The sequence below is a fragment of the Pelophylax lessonae genome (genome assembly GCF_965119305.1).
Source record: "Pelophylax lessonae genome assembly, chromosome: 1".
Classification (NCBI taxonomy): domain Eukaryota; kingdom Metazoa; phylum Chordata; class Amphibia; order Anura; family Ranidae; genus Pelophylax; species Pelophylax lessonae.
Window position 1 is genome coordinate 718,168,183 of NC_138768.1, and position 26,641 is coordinate 718,194,823.

Genomic DNA, 26,641 nt, shown 5'->3' on the forward strand with positions numbered 1-26,641 from the left:
ACGTCTTGGTAGTCTTTCAGACATGACCTAACAGTTGGAACCTGTTTTGTTTTTTTACCCTGGAACAGGGGACCCGAAGCCCAGTGAAGAACCAGCTTGGGTGAGGATGGTACTGGATCCTTGGACAGAGGAGTATCCGTTATTTAAAATCAGCAGCTACAGTTTTCGTAGCTGCTGACTTTTACATTTTTGCAGACTTGACAGAAGCTCCTCTTTAAGTGCCGGTGCACATTAGTGCGATGACAGATCGCATGTAATTCGGAGCACACTGCTCCTAAAATTACATGCGATGTCGGTGCGGTGCAAATTCAGCCATACAGTTTGTATGGCTGAATTCGCACCGCAATCGCACTAAAAGACGACGCACATGACCCTTTTTTTGGTCTGCAGCAGTATCGGATCGCATGATGGTTCACACTAGTGCGATCCGATTCTGTGCGAACTTACAGATCGCACTGCGATATGCGATCTGATCTGGGGGTGTCATTAACTTTAATTGACACCCCCAGCCTAGCGCATATGGCAGTGTGAACTGTCAGGGGTACGGATGCGATGCGGGATCACGCTGCATATTCACAGCGTTCCCGCATTACACAAATGTGAACCGGCACTAAGCCAGCACTAACAAACTAGGCTACAGTGTAGCAATTTTAACAGGATGATCCCCACTCTAGTCCTACAAGCTATTTCTACAGTAAAAAGGTGGTCACTGTAAACAGAGGTAATATCTTAGGCTCACCAAAATTCTCAAAAAGCAAAAGGCCTCATTCACACTTGTGCAAAGGCACAGCTCCGTTTCTACCCACCACAACAAAAGAAGGAATAAAAATATGTCACACAGACATTTCAAGAAAGAAAAAGAACAAAACAAAAACACAACAAACCCCATGAGATATTCTGCCTTTATAAAAGAACAAAGCACTCTCGTCCAGAACAGACACCACCTTCGTGGTGAAATGTGGAATTTCATTTTTCCATGCAGAAGGTGATAATTAGCTCTGAGTACATACAAAAAAAAAAGTAACAAGATCTAGAAGATACACAGTACGTGAGCATTTCTTTTCAGAAAGCATAACAGAACACATTTCAGTTTAGCCATTTATATGCTGCAGAGATCTAAATCTAAAACAATTACCAAAGAGGAAACAACGTGTTCAGATGAATAATATTTCAGGGACTAGTACAATAAAATACAAGTCACTTTATAAGAGCAGTTAAATGAGAAATATATATATACACATACATACATACATACATACACACATATACACACAGTATCTAAGCTGCAGAGACAAGCATATCTTAAGCTGCCCATACATGGATCAAATTCCAGCTGAATTGTCCAAAATTTGTTCCATTGAAGGTCCTGTCAGAACCGAACAGCTTAACAAAAGCAGATTTTTCATTCGGCTTTTGTCGATGTTGGCAGGAAAAATTCTTGGCCAAACACCACCTGCATGCCAGTTGGATAGCAGATTCATGCATACACGACTTTGCCATTTACTTCCCCCACCCAAGTGGTAACCATATTTACAGATCTGGCAGCAAAAGCCTCGTACACACGCACCGATTGTTGGCCGACCGATCGGCCGTCTTTTGTCCAGTGTTGTTGTGTTGGTTGAAATGTGCTCTAGACTTCACACAAATTTTGTCGGCCAACAACAACCAACTTCAGAAGTGATGTCATGTTCTGAGACAAATAGTATTTTCGTACTCAGTGCCCAGTGTCAGCGGCCATCATCCCTGGTCAATATGTATACAAAGAAAGTTCCCCTTGTGAGGTGGGACTATAAATGCCGCTAGACACTGTGTATTGCATAAAAGGTATATCTTTATTAAGTTACAAATTAGGAATAAATGATACAAGACAAAAAATATTGAGAAAACTCAAAAACACATACAGGGCATTAAAATATGCATGCATTTGACAGACCATATATCCCGAACCAAGATGAGGACGCTCAGGTGTACAGGGCGATCATGGAACCGGAACTGACCCTACGCGTTTCGGGCATAGATGCAGCCCTTCTTCAGGGGTCACCCAAAGTTCCAGATAAAGCGCCTAGTATATCCTTTGCGTCCAAACAATGGATTGGATCGGTCTGTCAGATTAAAAATGGTATTGCTACCGTATGGAGGGATGCCCAAGTTTCCCAAGGCCCGTTCAGGGCAAAGAGATCCGTGAGAGTATGAAAAAGATGGCAGTAGCTGCCCGGGGGGACCAACAGGGCACCACGATGACCGGTCAGTGTGTGGCTCAACATGAGCGTCCTCATCTTGGTTCGGTATATGGTCTGTCAAATGCATGCATATTTTAATGCCCTGTATGTGTTTTTGAGTTTTCTCAATATTTTTTGTCTTGTATCATTTATTCCTAATTTGTAACTTAATAAAGATATACCTTTTATGCAATACACAGTGTCTAGCGGCATTTATAGTCCCACCTCACAAGGGGAACTTTCTTTGTATACATGATGTCATGTTCTGGTCTACTTTCCCTGTGTTTTTTCTTCTCGGAGCATGCCCAGTCTTGCTCATCTGACTTTTGTCGGCCGAAATCTGTACTGACTGGCGAACAATCGGTCGTTCTGGTGACGGCCAACAAAAATTTTATAGCATGCACACCAGATTTTGTTCGGCCGAAAAGTCGCAGTCGGTTGTCGGAAGCATCATACTAACAAGCCGACAATCGGCCGATCGGACGTTGGCCGAAAATTTACGGCCAACAATCGGTGCGTGTGTACAGGGCTTAAGGTGGGAGAAGTACTGGTGTCCAGATTTTGGGCACCTTGACCTATGCAAATTTTTAGCAACTGCTTTTAGAATAAATACATTTTTCCTAGTTCTTGGGTCTCTTCTTAGAAAATCCATAGGTCGAACACCAATCTAGGGGGCGTATATGTAACCAAACCGATTCAGCCCATATTCGCAATTTGCAGTATGATCAACATGGAATAGCAGAACAAGCCTGCTTTATAAAAAGAATTAATGTGTGGCAACCTCGTGGTCCAATGGTTTATAAATATGCCCCAGGGATCAGAAATTCTATTGATTACCCTTTCTCGGTTCACTTCTATACGTTTCATACATAATGAGCACTTTATTGTTAAAGCAGACAATGGTACCCCAAACTGCCGTCACAGGAAGCTGGAGTGCCTATAGCGTAGGGGCGATTTTCCTTCACAGCGCAATGCTGAAATGACTCGCATCTCCTGATCAAGCTGCACTCCCCACCCCACTGACTACAGAACAACAGAATTCATTGTGAGGCCCTTCATTAAATAAGCCATTTGTTCCTATCTGCTGAGCCTCTGGTCTAGTATAAAGGGGCCGTTTGCTTCTTATTCATCTGGCCCTCCCACATACATACACACACGTGTGTGGGTCAGAATCCCAGAATGACAGGACATCAGCGGACAACTCCTAAGAATGACAGTTTGAGGCAGGGCTAACTGTACAGAATGAAATGAAAACATGCCCTATTAGAATGAACAAAAATCTAGAATGTCATTTCTAGAGCTAAGTTACACTAGCATAACCCTTTGATGAGTGATCTGTGGTGGATCACTTTTCAGGGGGCATTTGACAGGCAGTGAGGAGGCATTATGTCACCTCATCTCTGCTTTTTTAACCCCTAAAAGCCTGTGACATGGCCCAACTAACTCAAATGTGATAGAGGGTATCCTTGTTGCGAACAAAACATCATGGGCTTGACATGTAAATTCCCATCTCATGCCTTCAAAACTTAAGAGGGAGCAGTTGGGGTAAAAACATGTCTCAACCATGACTGTGTCTGAATATTGTGTTCTTTGAGATGCACATCCAAGAGTCTTTTAAGAGTATCGATACTCCCCGCTGATGCCACCAATTGTGGAAGAGAGTTCCACGTTCTTACCGCCTTGACAGTGAAAAACCCCCTACGCAGCTTAAGGTTAAACCACTTCTCCTCCAATCTCAGTGTGTGGCCACCTGTCCTCTTACACTCCCTGAGACTAAATCGTTTTTTTCCTATGCTGGGATCACCATTAAGGTATTTGTAAATCACTATAATATGTCCCTTTTCAGGCGTCTCTTCTCCAGGGGGGAATAAATTAAACACTTGTAATCACTCCTCGTAATTAGGGTCCTCCAATCCCCTAATTAGTTTAGTTGCCCTTCTTTGGACTATATCCAGTTCCAGCACATCCTTTGAGGATTGGTGACCAGAACTGGACAGAATACTCCAGATGTGACCGGACCAGAGTTTTATAAAGTGGTAGGATTATAGTTTTATCTCTGGAATATATCCCCTTGCTTTGGCAGCTGCAGCTTGACATTGCATGCTATTGCTTAGTCTATCTTCCACTAGGACCCCCAGATCTTTCTCCATCCTTGATTTCCCCAGAGATCCCCCCCCCCACCACTAGTGAGTAATTTGCTTTTAGGTGTTTAGCCCCCAACCTTACATTTCTCCACATCAAACCTAATTTGCCATGTAGATGCCCACTCTGTTATTTTGTTTAGGTCATTCTGAAGATTTCTACATCCTGATGTGAAGTTATTGCCCTGCCTATTTTTGTGTCATCTGCGAAAACAGATTGAGCCAATAATCCCATCCTCTATATTATTTATGAATAAATTGAACAGAATTGGTCCCAGGAAAGAGCCTTGGGGGACCCCACTTACCACTCCAGACCAGTCTGAGTATGCGTTATTATCACCCTTTGGACACGCCCCTGTAACCAGTTTTTTAACCAAGAACAAACCTATTACTGGGGGGGGGGGTCAATTGAAGGTGGGGGACCTATTATTGCTGGTTGGGCTTGTGTTGCTGGGGGGGGGCGGCAATTGTTATTAGAAGGAATCTACTGTTTAAGGAGGGGTCCATTGTTGTTGCTTTCAGGCAGACCCCCATCGGCCCACCCATTGTTCTCTATGGGGAGGCGGATATAAACGGATGTTGCATCCGCTCCAAAAAACAGACAGATGGGATCCCTTCCCCATCCGTCTAGCACAGGGATCCTCAAACTATGGCCCTCCAGCTGTTGCAGAACTACACGTCCCATGAGGCATTGTAAAGCTCTGACATTCATAGACATGACTAGGCATGATGGGAATTGTAGTTCTTGAACAACTGGAGGGACATAATTTGAAGACCCCTGGTCTAGCAGATCGGATCGGATTACAGGCGGATGGAAACGGACAGGCGGACTGTTTAAATCCGACCATTACATAGAGAACAGCAGGCTTTGTGGAACGGACACTGACCTGTCATCCACCTGCTCAGCCTACAGATTCCCCGCTGAGCAGGCAGGTCCGCTCGACAGTCTGCTCCGTGTGAAAGGGGCCTATTAACACCTGAGTATTTTGTAGCTCAAAACTTTATAACCCAATGTATTACAATGGTGACTGTCCACATTCAGATGCCTGTAGCTCGAAGCCGGAGGCAGTATTCACATTGGAGCAGGTTTACCTGATTTCGCACTAGAAGTAGGAGACCCCTACCCCTAGGCTCAAAAAGGCCTGAAAAAATGCTTTAAATACTTGATTCAAGCTTCTTCAGACATTTTCACTGACATCTATAGGACCAACCCACCCAAACCTGCCTCAAAAGTAGCTCATGTAGCCTTTAAAGTGTCAGGCTTCGAGCGAAAGTTGTCTGAGTGCTCATATGTGAACACTGATCCATGAAATACATGGAATTTGCTTTGAGCTACAAAACACTCAAGTTACAATAGAGCGTAAATACCAATGAAAAACAGTGTATTTAGTGTTAAGGTAATTAAAGGGTTAGTTTACCTTTACAAAAAAAAAACGGTCTAAAATCTGACTAAGGTTGAATAATGTCCTCTGACTGGAATACTCCCAGGACACTGATAGGATGTTACCAAGTGAAGTGTAGTCATTGTTCCCCTCCACCATTCACAGGAGTGAGCTTTTACTCCCTCACATGCTCACTCTCTCTCTCTCACCTGGATCTTGTGATGGAGAGGGGGGCAGTAATGACTAGGCCTCACTTGCCAACATCCTGCGAGTACTTCAGTCATGAGGTATGTAAATGGCTTACACCTATAGCAAGGACATTATTCAACTTAAATTTGTAAAGAGCTAAATTCTTATGTCAGGGCCATGAAAGGAAAAAAACCTAGAAACATGGCCCAATCAGATTGTCACCCCTATCACCCAATTGTTTTTATAAATTAATTGTTTTCATATAGAAGATGTCTCTCTGTGGTGCTTTTCTGGTTTTGTTGTGTTTTAGGTGACATGCTTTCTGCTGTTGCTAGATATACCTCCGCTCTTCAGTCAGCTGGAGTGCTGGATCAGTGGCAATTTTTATTATTTTATTTAGCGGGAAAACAGCTGGCCAATGAGCATTAGGTCAGCAGGGGGCCAATGTCGTACGACATTGGGCAGTTCAATAAAAAATGGCAGACATTTGACCCGTGTGTATGGCAGCCGGTCTGACCAAAGACAGTTCGGCTGGCTTCTGTCAGTGCCGGTTCACACATGTGCGGTAGCGGCGATCGCATGTAATATCGGAGCGCACTGCTCCTTCATTTCATGCGATCGGGTGTGCAGTGCGAATTCAGCCATACACTGTTTGGCTAAATTCGCACTGCACCCGCAGTAAAGTCGCACATGACCCTTTTTTTGAGCCGCATCAGGATCGGATCACACAGTGGTTCACACTTGTGCGATCCGATCCTGGGCGAACTGTAAGATCGCACTGCGATATGCGATCAAACTGGGGGTGTCGTTAACATTACATTGACACCCCCAGTGTATCGCATATGGCAGTGTGAACTGCCAAGGGTGCGTTTGTGATGCGGGAACAGGCTGCAAATTCGCAGCCTTCCTGCATCGCATAAGTGTGAACCGAGCCTCAGATGTGCATGCTGGAAAACCAGCGGCCGTCTGGCTCCCGATCAGCGCTCTTGGTGCTGACCGAAGTGTTCTGGGGGCTATACTCAGCTGACAAAATTATTTCTAACCATAGTAGGGTCCTTTCACACTGTCCACTCCATCGGCAGAGTCCGTTCTGCTCAGCAGGGGATCGATCCACCGATTCCTGCTGAGCAGGCGGATGACAGCTCTGTCTCCGCTCTGTGTGCAGAGACGGTGCTGTCAGGTCCCCGTTGTCCTCTATGGGGGAATCAGATGACAACGGACCGGCTGTCCGTTCTCATCCGATCGGCTGGACGGATGGAAATAGGGTTTCCATCTGTCCGGATTTCATGGACCGGATCGGATTTCAGCGGCCCATAAGGATGCATGGAGCATCCTATCAGGTCCACCTGAAAAACTGACAGGCGGATCTAAGGAAAAATATTTACAAAACATTACATCATTTTGTTTAATGTATCGTTTATTTAGAATGTACATGCTTTTTTTTTATAGGCAATATTTCAAATTTAATGACCCCAGTACAACAAATTGCAAAAAAAAAAAAGTTGCAGCTTTTACATATCTTTATCCGTATATACTTTCTAGGTTAAAAAATAAAAGCAAAGTTTAATTGAAGCTTTACTTAACCACTCAGCCTTTACCTTGTGAGGAGAGGAATCTTGTTGGAAAGGTGGTTATAGGCTTTAGAATACGTTAAGCCGTAAGGGCTTCAATGCGCTCCTGATGGCAGACTTGGGAGATAATCGCTTGTTGTCTCAGATATACTTATAAATAAGCAGCTCTACCAATCAAGTCTTTTCAGCAAAGTGAATTTAGAATTCTGAATGGTGTATTGTAGTACACAATAGTGTAGCTGCGCTTGACTAATTAGATCTTAAAGTATTAGTAAACGCCATTTTATTATTTTTACCTACAGGTAAGCTTATAATAAAGCTTACATGTAGATAAAATGAATATCTCCTAAACATGCACTGTTTAGGAGATATTCTAGCAAGCAGCAGCCCGCGAAGTCACCGACGCATGTGCTCTGCAGGAACAGCATACCCGTGCTGTACCTTCAGAGCTGTGTGCTGCGGCAGAGACTCCTTACGCACGGGCGGGAGTGACAATCGGGGTTTGGAGTCCACGAACCCGGAAGAAAGGCCAGGTGAAGATAAAAGCCTCTGCAGCGGCGACGGTGCACCGCTCGAGGGCTTCGCTATAAGGTAAGTCTTTCATACTGTGCTAGTATGCGATGCACACTAGCACATTATGATATTGCCTTGCAGGGTGAAACTTTTTTTTGTTTCTGCTTTACTAACACTTTAATGTTTATTAATAAATTTATAAAGTGCATTAGAAAAAAAAAAAAAGAATCCAAAAAAGGTCTCATGAGCAAATAGATCAAAAATGCATCATGATTGAAAAATACTAGTGAATAATCTAATTTAACCACTTTACCACCAAGCCTATTTTTTACACTTTTTGTTTACAAGTTTAAATCAGTATTTTTGCTAGAAAACTACTTAAACCCCCCAAACATTATATATATTATATATATATATATATATATTTTTTTTAGCAAAGACTCTGGAGAATAAAATGGCGGTCATTGCAATATTTTTTGTCACACGGTATTTGCGCAGCGGTCTTTCAAACGCCATTTATTTGGAAAAATCACATTTCACTGCATTTAAAAAAAATCCAACCGTAAAGTTAGCCCGTTTTTTTTGTATATTGTAAAAGATGATGTCACGCCGAGTAAATAGATACCCAACATGTTACGGTTTAAAATTGCGCCCCCCCCGTGGGATGGCGACAAACTAGTGTCAATAAAAATCTCCATAGGCGACGCTTTAAAAAATTTTTAACGGTTACCAGTTTAGAGTTGGAGTGTAGCTCTTTTTTTTTTTTAAATTATTGGTTACGCTCTGGCGACCACGGAGATACCTCACAAGTGTGGTTTAAACATCGATTTAATTTGCGGTGCAACTTCCATATACGGAAGTATATGGGGCGGCTACATTTTTTTCCTATTTATTTTTATTTTATTTTTTTTTAATTTTAACAGGTTTTTAAAAAAAAAAAAAAAATCTGATCACTTTTATTGCTGTCACAAGCAATGTAAACATCCCTTGTGACAGCAACATGCAGTGACAGGTACTCTTTATGGAGGGATCGAGGGTCTAAAAGACCCTAGACCCCTCCACTACACTTCCATGTATTCAAAACGCCAAAAACTGCATTTTTGAATACTGTCACTTTTTGAATCTGCCGCATTTAGCAGCAGAGTAACCCAGACGTGACGTCATGGACGCCGCCTCCGGGTTACGTCATCGGAGACCCGATGAAAGCCGATTCTGGCTTTGATCGGGACTCCATCCAGCCGGTGAACGTGCCGGCTGGGTGCTCGGGTCTCCCGATGCAAAGCTGCGGAAGGCAGCGGGAGGGGGGGGGGGGGGGACGGACGGACCGGGATGATGCCTCTAGCTAGAGACATCACCCCGGTACAACCACGCAAATGTCAGCCGACGTAGGTCTACGTGGCTAGACGTAAAGTGGATAAAGTGCAAATAAGAAAAAAATATATTGTAAAAGTCCAAAATATTTATCTAAATAAATATGAAAATTACAATATAAAGTGCAAATGTTCAAGTTGAGTCACACTGGAGCACATGGCAAGTGAGCTGGGAATTTCTTTGTTTTGATATGTGTCGCCCTTCCCTGTGCTCCTTGCAGCAAAGGCAAGTTATAGGATGGGGTGTTTGTACAGGACCGTAGTAAACTGGGGTGCCTTGACATGGCCGCTGTGGCTTACACATGTTTGCAAATATGTGGGACCAAACCCCTTGTTTTTGATCTGAACTTTTACACAAGATCAATTTGGTTTTATTGCAGGCTAGCTGGTAAGTGATCTGGGAATTTTTGTTTGTTTTTGACATACACTCAAATTATGTCAAATGTTTAACTAGTGTTTCTGTATGCATTCGATTGACTCCATTTGATAATTTTAGGTTTACCAAGCTTCTACAAAGAAGCAAAATATACTTTTCAGGTAACTTTCAGGCTCGGTTCACACTGCCGCAACCTGAAAGTTGCACGACTTAAAACAACTTCAGGGAATGCCTGGGTAATCTTTCTGCAATGTCAGATCCAAATCACATTAATTAAGATGAGGATCTGACTTGGAGGCGACTTCCATTAAAGTCTATGGGCACAAGTCCGATAGAAGTCGCCTTGAAGTAGTATAGGAACCTTTTCTAAAGTCGTAGCGATTTAATCAGTGCTAATTAAGACAGCTCCTATTAACTAAAATGGGAATTCACTTGTGTCTCACAAGTCAGATCCCAAGTCGCGGCACCATGAACCAAGCCTTAGGGCTCATTTACACTCACTTCGACTTTAACACACTAAAGTGTCTTCTGCATCGACATGCTTCTGCGATGCTTCAGCGGTGCTTTTTTGAAGCTTTACAGATGCCCTGTGTGTGTTGATAGTGCATACCTACACTACCTCCAAAACAAAGTAAAACTAAAGCTGAAAAAAAGCCTCTCAAAAGCAGCAGGTGCTGTAAGCGAGCTTTGTCATAGACTTCAATGGAGGCTTTGAAGCAATGCTAAAGCGACATGGTGCATAGCTTTTGAAGCCACGCAAAAACAACGTGTGAACGGGACTATAAGCCAACCATTTTATTTAGCGACAGGTGCTTTGAATGGCGTTTAGAGTGCTTTAAAAAAGCGTATCCAATGCCAAGTGTAAACGAGCCGATAATCTAAAAACATACATTAGCCAGATAGCCAAGAAGACTAGCAAAAATGAAAAACTTAAAAAGAGGAAGTAAACCCTCCTCTGCAACTTTTACCTTTAGGTAAGCCTATGATAAGGCTTACCTATAGGTACTGTAAATATCTCCTAAACATGTACAGTTTAGGAGATATTATCTTACATGCAGCCAGTGACGTCACTGGCGCATGCGCTCTGAATGAACGGCCGCTGATGCCGTTCCTTCAGAGCCCCGTGCCGTGCGCGGGAGTGACGTCACCGTGGCTCCGAACAATCAGATGGCCGGATGCCGCGATCCCGGAAGAATTATGTGTTTCTCTTTCAGGTTGAAAAAAAAAATAAAAATGGGTTTACAACCTCTTTAAATTATATTTCTTCATTATATATAAATCTAAAATAATCTGTTCTCCCCATGCTGAGGAATGTTTCCGTCACTCACTGCCACCCTACAGGACATGAATGTAGAGCAGATCATGTAATGAAGTGGCATGAGGTGGCCTATTAATTTACAGTTAGGGCCTACTTCACACTGTTCTTAAAGCGGTGGTATCCGCAAAGAAAAAGAAAAACCCTGCAGGACAAAGGCATAATGAGCTAGTATGCATCGCATACTAGCTCATTATGAAATACTTGCCTTAGAACGAAGCCCCAACACGGTCGCCCGTACACCGCTGAGGCAGCCGATATCTTCGCTCGATGTCTCTTCTGAGTTTGGCGGCTTGGGCACTGTGAGTGGCTGGAGCCGCGATGACGTCACTCCCACTCATGCGCGTGGGAGTTCACTATCCGGCAAGGAGCTCTGAAGGTCTGGCGTCAGCAGCTGCATGCAGAGCGAATATCTCCTAAACCGTGCAAGTTTAGTAGATATTAATTCTACCTACAGGTAAAAATTAAAAAAAGAGGAGTACACTATCGCTTGCCGAGCGCATAACTTAGTTATTTGGTGGCAAGGCTGCTCTCCTGCACCGGATCACATACCCAGTACGTGATCCGGCATTTCCGGGGGGGGGCAGCCTTAGGCTGTGACACAGCACAAGCCAATCAGCAGCTGCCGGCACCCGCTTATCGGCAAGGAGAGACACAGAACAGAGCTCTGCCTAATGAAAACAAGGCAGAGTTCTGTTCTGTCAGCGGCGATGTGATGGATTAGAAAATTCACCACATCCCTTAGTAAAAACAGTGCACACAGTAGAGTACACAAAACACTGGTTAGGTACACATTTAACTATTTGATCACCCTAAATGTTTAACCCCTTACCAGCCAATGCCATTAGTACAGCATATTTCTAGCACTGATCATTGCATTAGTGTCACTGGTTCTCACAAAGTGTCAGAATATCCGCCGCAATATCGCAGTCCTGGTATAAGACACTGATCGACGCCATTACTTGTGTAAAAAAAAAAAAAAAAAAAAAAATTCCATAGTTTGTAGACACTATAACTTTTGCGCAAAACAATCAATACAGTAAACCCCCGCTCCATCGCGGTTCAGTTTTCGCAGACCCGGTATATTGCGTTTTTTTCTGTAATGTTATTTTACTATATAAATCATTAAAAATGTAATATTTATGGGTTTTCCGTTGCTCTTGCTATGTCTCTCAGTATCTTTTATGTGTTTAAATTCGTTTCTATTGTTTTAAAAAGTGTGTAAGACCCTAAAATGCTTTTAAAAGTACAGTGACCGTAAAAAAAAAAAAACACACGCCTACAGTGTATTTTAATAGGGTTTTTCTATTTCGCAGATTTTCACTTTTCGCGGCTGGGTCCGGAAGGTAACCCCCGCAATGGAGGGGGGTTTACTGAATATGTTTATATGTTTACTAGGATTGGGAAAAATATGTAGCAGAATACATATTGGCCTTTTTGACAGGTGCCAGCTCCAACTTCTGGTCGGATTGCCGTGGCACTCCACTGGAAGTTCTTTTCCTGTACACCAACCCCCCCGAACCTTCCGGGACCTGTCATATGTCCCACTGCAGGACTGTTCACTAAGCAAAGCGTTGCTTGTGAATGCACAGTGGGAAGCCAGCTGTGAAGCTGCAAAGAATCAGAGTAAACATGCTGGCACCAGGGACCTGAAGACCCGTAAAGAACAGATGATTCGGACGCGGACATCACTGGACTTCTGGACAATATTTGTAGCTGCTGACCCAATTAAAAAATAAAAAGCTGTGCACCGTGTGTCCATTGACACAGTGCAGCTCAGCCCCACCCCTCTTTACTGGCTGTGACTGAGCCAATAACGGCTGCTGTTGTCTCTGAACCAGTGAGGAAGGGGAGAGAAAAGTGACGCTCATTCACAGCACTAGATTGAAAAAAGAATACACCTAAAAAGAGTTGCTCCCAATCTGGGTGCTCTCCTTAGGGTATTTAAGGATACATAAAAACCATACTATAACTGAACAAAGATGGAAAGAGGTAGTGACTTACCTACAGGGTATTGACACAGACTTTAAACTTTTTTTTTCCCTGGGGCTGTAAACAAAAGGTCACTTGACATTAGGCAGCGTGGGCCTCAGAGAACAGGAGCAGGGGGAGCAAAGTGATCTGACATTACCCTTCTCCTGCTTAAAAGCATTTTAAATCTGCAACTTATGTTTTGACCCTGCATAAGATGTGCATTGATCATGTAGTTTCATGGTGTTGTTTTGTAGCCCTCTACAGGCTAATCTTCACAATCCTTAAGTCAACAACTTCTGTTTGTATTAAATATGAGGCATGCTGCATGGCACCGCACAGGTAATACATGACCTCTCTCTGTAGTCTGAGAACTGCACTTCCTGTGAAGGAAATATGTATCCAACAATCCCTGGGTCTCCCAGTCTAGTGCTCTGCAGGTGAAAGCTGCAAAGTAATTAGATCTGACACAGCCACAAGTAGGCAGATCAATTATCAGAGAGATTACCATGCAGTCTTATTACAATATCACACCCACATTTGTGATACAAAAGAAAGAAATTGGCAAGGCACTGATTGTGACACGAAACAAAAAGTTGCTGGTCCCTTTAGCAAACAGGGACAAGCTAAGTGAATGAATACATGGACATTAACATACACTTTTGCAAACAGAAAAAAAAAAAAAAAAAAAAAAACACGACTTTACAATCAGTTTAAAACTACTGACACATGATTTTTATATTAGGAAAGAAACAAACACCACACAACTTCATTCAGGTTAATAAATTTAGCATCCCTCTGGCTCTGGTGTGTGTCAGGAAAAGATTACTCGGAAACACAGCAAGTCAATGACACACGGAGATAGGAATTTGTCATGGCTGTGCTTGGAAATACTAATAAATTCTCCTAACAGCCCTGTCTACTAGAACAGCTGAGACAGCCCTCCATATTATATTTAAAGGGCTTCAAGCTCTTGTTTTCACTTTCATATAAAAAAATTGTCATCGCATCCTATACCACATTGAATGCAGGCTTGTGCTTTATTACAACCAGGGCAGATCTCAGTTTTGGGAAAGCATTAAGAGCCAGGAATTGTCTAGGGAGAATGGCAACAAATAGCCTGCAAATGGCAAAGATAAGCATTTAAAAAAAATCAAACCAATTCAATAAAAGAGTGCAAAGTACAAATTCAGTACACCGAGGGCAATCACACTTCTGCTTGCTAAAGTGTCTTCATTCAAAATGCACATTCTGTCTTTTCCAAGTATACTTTGAAACATTTGTTCTGCCTTCAGAGATATGACAGCCAAAGACTTTTCCCCTTAATAAATATAAAGTGCACCCATCACCCACACAAACTTCTGCCATCTATGAATAAGGTCCAACAATATTAAACCATTCCATAACGATGACAGGTATACTTTAACCACTTAAGCCCCGGAAGATTTTACCCCCTTCCTGACCAGGGCCTATTTTGCGATTCGGCACTGCGTGATTTTAACGGACAATTGCGCGGTCGTGCGACGCTGTACCTAAACGAATTTGATGTCCTTTTTTTCTCACAAACAGAGCTTTCTTTTGGTGGTAATTGATCACCTGTACGATTTTTTGATCATGCGCTAAAAAAAAAAAAAAAATATTTTTGAAATTCCCCCCCCAAAAAAAAAAAAAAACCATGTAAAAATCAAAATTTAACATTTTTGGCCAATTTGTTTTCTGCTACATATGTTTGGTTAAAAAAAAAAAAAAAGAAAAAAAATCACAAAAAGTGTATTTTGATTGGTTTGCGCAAAAGTTATTGCGTTTACTAACTAAGGGAAAGATGGTCATTTTTGTTGTTTTTTTTAACGAGTAATGGCGGCGATCTGCGATTTTTTTTGCGGGACTGCGACATTGCGGCGGACAGATCGGACCCTTGATTGACATTTTTTACAATTTTGGGGTACCAGTGACATTTCTACAGTAATCAATGCTATACATATGCACTGTTACTGTAAAAATGACACTGGCAAGGAAGGGGTTAACTTTATAGGGGAAGGAGGGGTTAAGTGTGTACCTAGGGGCGTGTTTCTAACTATGCAGGGATGTGGCTTTACATTAACAGCAGAGATCTACGGTCCTACATAGCAGGACCGTATGATCTCGGATGTTACACAGGGAAGAAGGACAGGAGGCTTTGTTTACATTAGCAGACGATCGCGAGCAAGCCTCCGGCGGCGCGCGCTCGCCCCCTATTGGCTCACAGGCTAGTGACGTACCGGTACGTCACTTTGCCTGGCCTGACCGCTGCAGTATATGTACTTGCGGCGGTCAGCAACCGGTTAAAACTCTCAGGATATGCCCAACTAATGGAGCACCTGTCAGGTTTTTATCGCTGCCTGTGCTTTACTGCAAAGATTTCTTCGACCTTCCTGTTCTGTCAACCACTGTCACAGAAAGTCAAAACAAGATTTTTTTTTTTTTCACTTTTTTTTGTCAGATTATAGATCTAGGTTTGTCCCAAGCATTTTGAGTAGATTTGCTGGTGACTGATTCACAACCTCTGCTGGAAGTCTATTCCAAGCATCAATTTGGAATGTTCCTCCTGCTAGTTTGAGGTCATGTCCCTGCATTCTTGATCTTTGCTTCATATTCATATTGAAAGTACTGCCCTACTGAACCTTATTCACTCCCCTATGTAAACTATTGAGACGCCTGCCTTTACACACACATGAACTCTAATGGCATCCCAGTGTTAGTCTGTAGGGTTCAATATTGAGTTGGCCCACCCTTACCAGCTATAACAGCTTCAACTCTTTCGGGAAGGCTGTCCACAAGGTTTAGGAGTATCTACTGGAATGCTTGACCGTTCTTCCAGAAGAGCATTTCTGAAGTCAGGCACTAATGTTGGACAAGAAGGCCTGGCTCGCAGTCTCTGCTCTAATGGCACTTTTCCACTGCATGGAACCGAACGGTACGGCTCTCAAAAACAGTACCACCTCGATTGTGGTTCCAAGAGGTACCATACCCGGTACCATATCCCACAATCCTTTGCATGCAGTCACTACTAGCCACTGATTGGTCAGAGAATCCCACCCACCCCTTTGTTATCCCACCCACTTAACTTTAGTACTACTTTAGTGGAAAAGCAAACCATACCGAACCGTTCCAACACCGTACCATGCGGTGCCAGCAGTGGAAAAGCAAACCGGGCCAAGCAGGGCCGAGTAGAGCCGAGCCGGTACTTGCAGTGGAAAAGTGCCATTATTCATCCCAAAGGTGTTCTATCGGGTTGAGGTCAGGACTCTGTAGGCCAGTCAAGTTCCTTCACCCCAAACTCACCCATCCATGTCTTTATGGACCTTGCTTTGGGCACTGGTGCGCACTCATGTTGGAACAGGAAGGGGCCATCCCCAAACTGTTCCCACAAAGATGAGAGCATGAAGTTGTCCAAAATGTCTTGGTATGCTGACGTCTTAAGAGTTCCCTTCACTGGATCTAGGGGGCCAAGCCCAACCCCTGAAAAACAACCCCACACTATAATTCCCCCTCCACCAAATGATTTGGACCAGTGCAAAAAGCAAAAGGGATTTAGGACCACCTTTCTCCTGCTGGTGAAAGGCATTCATTCATAATGGCAAGCCAATGCACCCTGCTGCAATTTCTCCCCAAACTCATTTTAGCAATTGATGCCCTATACATCTCTATGACTGCTTAATGTACAGACACCTACTAAAAGAGGGCAGATGGTTGGCATCATGAACTCCGTGCATTTGTCTGGTAAAAAAGGTAAATGCTGCAATAGGCTGAATTCACACTATGTGCAGCAACTGGCGTTGAATGGCATTGTAAAACGTCAATCACTGCAAAGGAAACACAGAAAACAACTATTTTCTGTGTGTCCTGTTCACACTGGAACACAGCCTGGAGCTGTGATAAAATATCCACCTGCAGCATTTTATGACAGCGAACAGTATGGGATCACATCACTGTACAACAGTGCATTGTGCTGCTGTACAGTAAGCCACCGCCATGTGTGCTGTTCATCTGAGGGCCTTGGCAATCACCGCCCGGTAAGGAGACCTGTCATCCGCTCCCTGTGCCCCGACAGACACGATCTCCTTCCCCTCTGACACCCTCTGCCTCACATCCACTTCTGAGGCCTTCAGCGGCCTATACTCCCCTCCATCACTCGCAGGCCTGCAGGCGCTTCACCACTCCGGCCTCACTGCATACCTGCCTGCTCTGCTCTCTTCCCGACCGGACTCCAGGCACTTTCACACGGCTCCATCTACTCACTGTATAGCTGCGGCCCATGAATATGAAAGCGGAGTTCCAGCCACAAAAATCGACAATCGATTTTGTGGCCATCCGCTTGCTTTTCTTCACCTGAAAAGGAAATGGATAGTTAGGATTTTTTTTTTTTTTACTTACCTTGTTATTGTAGAAAGAAATACTCACCTTTCTTCCACTTCCTCCCTCGGCGGCCGCGGCCCGCGCTGTCACTCCGGTTTGCAATGATTCCTAGGAGCTGAACGTCATCGCTCCCAGGAATCAATGCGACGGCATCGGCCCCTCTCGTCACTTCTGGTGCGACGAACCGGAAGTGACGAGAGGGGACGGTGCAGGCGCATTCTGGGAGAAGAAGACACAGAAGAGGACGCAGAAGAGGACGCGCTGGCTTCAGCTGCCCACAACAGAGATGGCAACGCTGGAGAAGAAATTTTAAAAGTGAGTATTTCTTCTTGCAGGTAAGTGCGAACCGGGACAGATCAGAGGCTAGCCATTGTGGAATGTACTAGCCCTGACTGTCCCAGGGGTATGTTCATTGAAATTTTTTTTTTTGTGGCCGGAACTCCGCTTTAAATAAAGGTTCCCAACCCCTGAAATATAGTGTATGGCTCTCACGGAATTACATTTAAAAATATGTAGTGTTCATGGCTCTCTCAGCCAAAAAGGTTCCCGACCCTCTGCACTAATCCATTCATAAAACTGTGCTATTGCTTCCCACAATGAAAAAAACTCAATGGGAGGACAGACTGATGAATGAAAGATCCACCTCTAGTCACAGGATTTCATTGTACAAAGCTTTTATGAATGAAGGAGGGGGCGGAAAGGTCAGGCATAGACATTACTTCTGACAAGTGCCTGTGACAGGTTCAGTAGGTTGTATTATCATCAGCATGATCATGCGGTACTGCGGGGGGGGGGGGGGAGGGCAGTGGATTTAATGGAACAGAGCAGCCACCAGCACAAGGGACACTTCTAATTGAATGTCCTTTTAAAGTACCGTCCCTTATGCAGGTTAAAAGAAAACATGAAATACACACTACTAAGCTTAGCATTAAGCTGTCACAAGCCACCAATTCATGGGAACAAAAGTTTAAAAGCTACTATGAGTGAGAATCAGAATGATATTCATGTTAGAGTGATCGCCGAGTTCCCCCATTACCCACATCACATAACTACAAGTCGCCCAGTATACATTGCTTATATTATTTCAAAGGCAATAGAAGTCTGCAAAAAAAGCATGCCTAGAAAGTGCAGATAACAATCGCTCAGATATCGGCACTCAGCAAATACTACTTCATTCTAGGGAAACAAGAATACTGAACATACCAGCTCTTCAGGCAGCAGACAGGGCAGTGGGCATAGTCCTTGATCTGCAGGAAAAACTGGACAGTTCTGTTCTCTAGGACTTTAGAACAGGGTCAAAGTGCTGTCCTTGTACTGCAGAGGTTATTTCCCAGGAGTCACATGACCAACACACAATCACATTACTCACACTATGATGACAGCTTCCTAATAAGCTTATACACATGACAACTGTCATAACAAGATCACATGCAGAGACACCACTAAAGAAAGATACAAGAATGCTTCATTCCTGTACCCTGCATACAACCTTCTAAAACTATTTCACAAACTGTCTACAAGAACAATGCTTTTCTTCTAGATATCAACATGTCACCACATAAAATAGAGAATAAACCACCAGTCTATATAAAAAAAAAAATACACTGCATTTACCAACACGATGCAAATGAGTAAAATTGAAAGCAATATCAAACCCAAAGTAAACATTAAATTGCAGCTTACCAATTTTTAGATGTGATGGCTGCAATAGTTTCCTTTTTTAGGTCTTCTATTTTCATCTGGTGATCCAGCCAGTAAATATGTTGTTTTTCAAGTTACAGGGATGAGATAAACCATGTAACACTGACAAGGGGTGCTCAGACGGATCAGCTTTTATTTATGTAAAAACTTTAGCCCAGAAGGAAAAAAACAGTTTGCAGTAACTGATTATGAAGTGTGGAGCTGGAGTTCAGCTTCAATTTCTTAGTGTATTTAAATCTGCAAGTACAGCTAACACTTTCCTTCCTCCAGATTGACAATGCTGCTGTCCAAATCTGCCCCCTGTGCTCACTCATCCAGAGTGGGGACACTAATACAGGAGGTGGGTTACTGGCCAGATCACCAGGTAAAAACTGAGGGGGGGGGGGGGGAGCAAATGAATGCAGCTACTACGTCTAATGAATGGTAAGCTGCAATATATTACATCTTTGATTATGGGTTTATTACAATGCTTAACGCTATTGTTTAAAAAAAAAAAAAAAAAAGTTAACCTTTTACAAACGTATACTTACCTGCTCTGTGCAATGGTTTTGCACAGAGCAATGGTTTTGCACAGATCGGGCCTGAACCTCCTCTTCTGGGGTTCACTACTGGCACCATCTACCCCCATAGCAAACTGCTTGCTATAGGAGCACTCATGCGGGCTCAATCCCAAGCGGGACTGTTTGCGTCTAGTCAGACTCACGCAGCTTGCCCCCCCCCCCCCCTCACATTATTTGACTGACAGCCACAGGAGCCAATGGTTTCCGCTGCTCTCAGCCAAGCCTTTCAAAGAGGGGAGAAGAGCTGCTGCAGACATGACAGCACTGGATCCGGAATGGACTTAGATAAGTGTTTAAAGCGGGGTTTGGCGGCTATTGCAATGTTTTTACCTTCAAGGAGAAGTACAGCTAAAGCTTGTTTGGCTGTACTTCTGTGGATAAAAGGAGTGCAGTTGATTTTGCAGTCCTGTGACCCGTTTAGCACACAGGGGTCTGAAGTCCGCTGATGTCACAGAGCCGGTGGAGAGCCAGAGCTGGCCGCTCCCGCCCTCTTCACAGCCCCGCACTCCAGGGAGCGAGGAGGAGGCAGAGAGCTGTGAAAACCGAGCATCCTGAGGTATTAGATTGATCGGTTCTCAGTGTCCGAGTCGGCCGGGGACAGATGGAACCCATCCTGCATCCAACTAGGTAAGAATGAATCTAAAAAAAATATAATAAATAAAGTCCATACTTCTCTTTTATTGCAGAGAATGCATTAAAGTAAAAAATATTTGCCTTTGAAACCACTTCAAGGTTATTACAGTAACCACAGGGCCAATTTAGTAGCCTTTACAATGTTATCAATAGAAGATTACCCTGTTGCCGACCACCCCACCTACATTTACTGCAGGGAAACGGCTCCTGTGCGCAGAATCATGTACAGGTACATCATTCTACTTTTTCGAGCCGCTCCCACTGTGATTGTACACGTCGGGAGCCAATCAGCAGGTCCGGCTGACTCGATGTCTGCCAGCACCTGGCGATTGTCCCAGACAGAGCAGATCACTGTTCTGTGACAAGGAAAGGCTGTGATCCTGTGTTCCTACAAAGCAGGAACACGGATCTCTGCCTTCTCACAGTAAAAGCACCCCCAACACAGTTAGCAAGCACTCCCTAGGAACACATTTAACCCTTTGATCGCCCCTGATGGTAACCCCTTCCCTGCCAGTGTAATTAGTACAGCAACAGTACTTGTTTTTAGCACTGATCCCTATTATAATGTCACCGGTTCCCAAAAAGTGTCACTTGGTGTCAGATTTGTCCACCGCAATGTCGCAGTCCAGCTATAAGTAGCTGATTGCCGCCATTACTAGTAAAAAAAAAAAAATCCCATAGATTATAGACGCTGTAGCTTTTGTGCAAACCAATCAATATACCCCTATTGGGCAGAATACATATTGGCCTAAATTGATGAAGAAACCTTATTTTTTATATTTTGATAGGTTTTATAACAGAAAGTAAGAAATAGTTTTGTCTTTTTTTTTAAATTGTCGGTCTTTTTTTGTTTACAGCACAAAAAATAAAATCTGTAGAAGTGATCAAACACCACCAAAAGAAATCTCTATTTGCAGGGGAAAAAAAGACATCAATTTTACTTGGGTACAGCATCATATGACCGCGCAATTGTCAGGTAAAGGAATGCAGTGCCATATGGCAAAAAATGGCCTGACCATAAAGGGGGGTAAACCTTCTAGACCTGAAGTGATTTAAAGTGGAGTTCCACCCTGGGAAAGTTTTTTTTTTTTAATAAAAATACCCCGGGGACATTCAGGGCTAGTGCATTCCACAATGGCTAGCCTCTGTACTGTCCCGGGTTGCACTTACCTTTTAGAAGAAATACTTACCTTGAAAATGTATTGTCCAGTGCTGCCATCTCAGGTGTGGGCAGCTTGAAGCCAGCGCGATCCTCTTCTGTGTCCTCTTCGGTCCCACGATGCACTGCACCGGCCCCGCCGTCACTTCCGGTGCCACAGCATCATCCCTGGACAGCTTCTGGGCATGCCCAGAAGCTGTTTAGCAAGGTATGACAGCGCATGCACCGGAACTGACGTCGGGGCCGGTGAAGGCGCATTGATTCCTGGGAACGATGACGTTCAGGTCCCAGGAATCATTGCAAGCCAGGAAGTGACGAATCGCCGTGGCCGCTGAGGGGAGGAAGAGGAAGTAAGGTAAGTATATTTTCTTCTAAACAAGGTAAGTAAAAAAAAAAAAAAATTGCGATTATCCATTTGTTTTTCAGGTGACCCGGAGCAGGAAGATGTAGGTAAGTATAATTTTAGGGTGGAACTCCGCTTTAAGGGAAGGACTTTATCCCTGAAAACTATATTAGGTTAAAGTCAATATTTCAAATTTAGAAAAAGTAGAATAGATTGGGAGTTCTGCCTATCTACTGCCCATCTCTTTCCACAACCTCCTGGATTCCCTGCATGCCTTGCAGCTTCTCCTCTCCTGTCTCTGCCCCCTGAAGCTCCTCCTCTCAGCACCTCTGTAGGCAGGCTCTGTGATATGTGTGACACAGCATTGCCTACTCACAGGGCATAGTGAACACGTCACAGAATTCGACAAAGGAAATGGGAGGATCTTATCTACAAAACTTCAAGATCATTCAGATTAATAGTAGGAGGCTAGAAACTGTAAGATCATATACTCCACATTGCATTATTAAACAGGATCTATATAGTGCCAACAGTCTGCACAGCGCTTTGTATTTCATTTTCACTATAAGTGAACTAAGAGCTCAATCAGGCTTTAAGGGGGATATTAAAGGGGAACTAAAAGGAGGTTATACTTCCCTTTCCTTCCCTCGCTGGTATCTTCTCCTGGGTGCCTGTCTTTGGTCGCCTTCATTGGCACAGGAAGACATCACTCCTGCGCACGATCAGGAGCCTGTCATCCTGGCACACAGGGGCAGCCCTGGAGAAGTTGAGCTGCGCATTGCTTCACCAAATCAGACAGAAAGCAGGCAGATAGGTGTATTTTATCGCAAGAGGGACACTGCATGTCTCTTTTGCAATAAAAAGCCTGCATATTTGCTGCTTGTGACAGTGGAACTTTAGGGTGTAACAAAACCATACTTAGGGTGTAACAGTGTTAAGTGGACCCCACCCCCTCTGACAGCATGTAGGAGACTTCTCAGCAGTATCTGTCAGATTTGAGTTTGGCACAGCAATACAGCAGATGGAACACGGGTGTGATCAGGGCACTCACAGTCCATTGACCCTTCCTCCAGCTCTCCAACTGAAAGCCTGTACCTCCTCAGTACAGACAGGGAGCTGGAGGAAGAGTCTGCAGGAGCCTGGCATTCCACGGATTACAGCTCCAATGCTTTTCAGGCTCGCCCCCCCCAAAAAAAAAGTACACGCTTTCTTTCTGCACTTGAATTTATTGTTTGCAAAAGGTGGACTTTACCTAGAGTGCAGAATGAATGGAAGCACATGTTTGAGCAGTGGATGAGATGGTAGTGTGTGATCAGAGGGCAGCCAGCTAGGGGGCACTGGAGCTGTATGAAGTCTGCATTACCTCCCAGCACACTGGGCATAGAAGGGGAGATTTACTAAAATGGGTGCAACTGTGCATTTGAACCAATCAGCTTCTAACTTCAGCTTTTTCAATGAAGCTTTACCAATAAAACCTGGAAGCTGTTTCTATGCACAGCTGCAGCAGATGTATGCTCCAGTTTTAGTAAATCTCCCCCCAGTGTGTACAGACCGGTCACCCCAGATCTATAGGATCCATTGACCGTATACTACTAGGATCTCTGCCAGGAAATCCGGATTACCTCTTCCTAGTACTGACCCCAGACAAAGGAACTCGGGGGATTCCCTGGAGGAAGAACGAATCCCCATCAGATAAGGGGGACATGCAGCTTCCACCATGGGCTGTGCACACAGGACCAGCTGTGACATTTCACTTTCACTTTGCTGCACCCCTATACCGTCATGTGTTCTCTCTGATGAGGAATGCTCATTGCACAGCACTAAGGATCCTATAGACACTGCCAGAGCCGAGGCCTCACCCCACATGTCACCCATCATACAAGACATGAGCCCGGCATGTGCACTGCCCGTCTACACTCATCACACTGCAACACCATCACTGTACACCGCTGTCATCACCATACATCCCAACTCTGCTATTCACATTCTACCTACCTCAGCAAACCACAGCGACAACGTGCATACCGGCCCAGCACACCTATTTATATATAGAACTGGTCACAGATCAGGGCTGTGTTGTCTGCAGAGAGCACGCACCGCCCAAGCCTGCACTCCCTCCTGTTATCTGCATACACATCCCCCCCTACACAGGCCAGCCTCTACCACCTAGCTCCGCCCCCTCCCCCACTACTTTTCTTAGTAGCTGCACCTTTCCCCACCCCTTCTTGTATAGCTCGGCCGCCTCTTTAGCCATTTAGCTCCGCCCATCTCTTGCTAACTTCCCCATACTATTTCACTGTAGCTCCGCCCCTCTCCACACATCCCGTCCATATTTCCTTAGCTCCCCCTTTCTAAATATTTAAAGTCTCTTACCCTTTACCCCGCCTCTCTCCCTATTTACACCTTGCAATCCTCTTTCTCGCAGCCCCGCCCCTGTCTCCGCCCACTGTGCGCAGCGCGCTTTTCTCCTCACTTGAGGCGGGTGTATTGGATGGTGTGCACAGTCCGCGTGTGTGTATATATATATATATATATATATATCTACACATACATACACAGACGTCATTGTTCTGTATTGCTGCGGCGCTCGCTGTGATAATGTGTGTAGCGGACATAGAAAGCAGAATATTAGTGTCACCAGCTTTACAAGTCACAAGTGGTGTCAGTCATTGAATGCAGGAAGTGTGGGCTTCAGGCTGAACTCCTGGAAAACATTTTTGAAGCAGCAGCCACTGAGGACCCCTCTGATTAGGTGTATCCTGTGATTGCCTTGTCCTCAGTGACCCCCGGTACTCCCAGTCATCTTCCAGGGCTGTGAGGGTTAAGAGAAAGGACTCGCTTCATTCACCATCCTCTCGTCCATTCACCAAACTACAAGGTTTTCTGTGAATGCATAGTTGACAACATTTAAAAAAAATTTCCAGGGACACTTTGCAGCGCAGCTATCAATTACCACACCCACTTCCCTGAAGCTCCGCCCACGCTGCATAATTCGTCTCGCCTATTTATCAGATTATAGAGTCTACTCCAATATAAAGAGAATTGCAGGGAATTATTAAGGCCTCAGTAGCAGAGTTGGAATAAGTCTCCCATTCAGCTGCACTACTTCTGCGTAACATTTACGGGCCGCCCGATTACCGAGTGCTTCCAGGGACAATATACATTACCTGGGACAGGCTCCTATTTGCAGGGACTATCCCAGGAAAAAAGGGACAGTTGGCAAGTATGGTAGTGCAAGGGCCTGCCTGACTGCATACACATTGAAAGGGTTTAGGTTTGACCTTCTATTATATGGTTTTGGTGAATCTAAAGACAATTGCATGGTGTGTATCCAGCTTAAGCAAAAGTAGTTTAGACATACCTCCCAACTTTCTGAGATGGGAACGAGGAACACCTATCAGCAAGAGTACGAAGGCATAGGACACACCCCCTGCCTCGCCCCCCTTAACTGCTTCCCGACCGCCCGCCGCCTTTTTACTGCTGCAGTGCGGCCCTCCTGCGCAAACCAACGTTGTCGGTCGCACGCCTGCAGCTAGGGGGAGAGAGCGTGTCGGCGGCGGCACGCTCCCGTCCCCACTCAGCAGCAGGAAAGCCGATGCACGGGGCATGCGGCTCCGATTGCTGCCTGACACCCACAATCGCTCCCCGCTGAAAGAGAAGAACAGTCAGCTGTTGTAAACACAGCTGACCGGTGTTCCGTGAGAATCACCTACCCGTGAGAAAAACCTACCCTCATCACTTCCGGTGCACGGCAGTGTGTGTAACGCAGCATTTACATTAAATCACGGAGCCGAGAGCCGCTTTTATATTTACTAGCCGCGATCAGGGAAGTGACAGGGACAGGAGCGGAGATGACTCATATTGCAGCACAGCTGTTTTAATGTAACCGCCGCGTGGGTAGGTTTTTGTCACGGAACACCGTGATCGTTTCATACTAGTGCGCATGCGCACTAGTCAGCTCCTCAGCTGTTCCATTAGGTATCCGGGGCTGTGAGCATGCACACTGCTGCGCTGCTCTGCTGTTCCTGGCAGGAAGTGACGAGGGTAGGTTTTTCTCACGGGGTAGGTAATTCTCATGGAACCGTTCTTCTCCCTGGAATGATCATAGAGTTCCTGTGATCCTATATAGGAACACCGGTCTCTATGGTCATTTCACAAGCCACCCCCCCCCCCCCCCCCACAGTTAGAATCACTTCCCTAGGCTCACATTTAACCCATGATCACTCACAGTGTTAACCCCTTCCCTGCCAGTGTCATTATTACAGTAAAAGTGCATATTTTTAGCACTGATTACTGTAGTAATGTCACTGGTCCCCCAAAAGTGTCAAAAATGTCAGTTAGGGGTCCGATCTGTCCGCCGCAATGTCGTAGTCCCGCTAAAAATCGCAGATCACTGCCATTACTAGTAAAAAAAAAAAAAAAAAACAATAAAAATGACATAAATCTTTCCCGTAGTTCGTAGACGTAATAACTTATGCACAAACCAATCAAAATACGCTTATTGCGATTTTTCTTACCAAAAATATGTAGCAGAAAACAAATTGGCCAAAAATGTTAAAAAATGTAGATTTTTAAATTTTGTTTTTTGAGAATGTTATATAGCAGAATGTGAAAAATATTGTTTTATTTTTTTCAGAATTGTCGCTCTATTTTTGTTTATAGCGCAAAAAGTAAAAATCGCACAAGTGATCAAATACCACCAAAAGAAAGCTCTATTTGTGGGGGAAAAAGTACATCAATTTTATTTGGGTACAGCTTCACACGACAGCGCAATTGTCCATTAAAGTAAAGCAGAGCCGAATC

The 26,641-nt window shown here is 44.3% G+C and overlaps 1 protein-coding gene across 1 annotated transcript in view; it reads right to left on the minus strand.

Annotated features, from left to right (window-relative positions):
* Positions 1–23,976, minus strand: part of ACSL1 (acyl-CoA synthetase long chain family member 1) — a 175,456-nt gene extending 151,480 nt beyond the window's left edge. Inside the window, exon 1 of the mRNA XM_082243635.1 lies at positions 23,834–23,976. The gene's annotated coding sequence lies outside the window, so the exon portion shown is untranslated. The remainder of the gene's footprint in view (positions 1–23,833) is intronic.
* Between the last annotated feature and the right edge of the window lie 2,665 nt (positions 23,977–26,641).